Raw genomic sequence first — 588 nt, forward strand, 5'->3', positions numbered from 1 at the left:
GGGAAGCAAAAATCCTGCACAAGAAGCCCTCCGGCATGATGGCTCCTTCCCGGGAGCAGGGGGAGCCGTGTCCCCAGACACAGAGGGGACTATCAGTCTATGAGGGGTGCACATCAGGGCCTGGGGGAGCATCTATTCACCAAGCCCCCCAGGGGAGGACAAGATACAATGGGCACGAAGTGTCTTGATGCCCACCTTGCTGTCTTTCCTACCCACGTGCAGGGGGGCTGGACCTGATGATCTGTAAGGTCCCTTCCAGCCCCTAACATCTATGAAACCATGAGCAGGGCGGGCAGAACTCCTCTGCCACTGACTGAACCCATCGCCCTGTCCAAATCCCCTCGCAGGGACGGGTCTGCCGAAAAGGCGGGCCAACATCCGGCTTCTGGCGGTGGGCGGAGCTACCGCAGGCAGGGCGACGTCACTCCCGGGCTGCCCGCGGTGGGCGGGTCCTCGCCGCCAGGCAGTGACGGGTCTCCCGAAGGCGCTGGCTAACATCCGGCTCCCGGCGGTGGGCGGGGCTACGGCTGGCTGCCCGCGGTGGGCGGGGCCGTGACGCGCGTCTCGCCGTCGCGCACTGCGCGCGGT

General features: G+C 66.0%; 1 protein-coding gene across 1 annotated transcript in view; it reads left to right on the forward strand.

Moving 5' to 3' along the window:
* Window positions 1–588, forward strand: part of UBE2O (ubiquitin conjugating enzyme E2 O) — a 111,866-nt gene that overhangs the window by 4,288 nt on the left and 106,990 nt on the right. The window lies entirely within an intron of this gene.

The sequence above is a fragment of the Gavialis gangeticus genome, unplaced genomic scaffold, assembly GCF_001723915.1.
Source record: "Gavialis gangeticus isolate Ggan-Ray unplaced genomic scaffold, GavGan_comp1, whole genome shotgun sequence".
NCBI lineage: Eukaryota > Metazoa > Chordata > Crocodylia > Gavialidae > Gavialis > Gavialis gangeticus.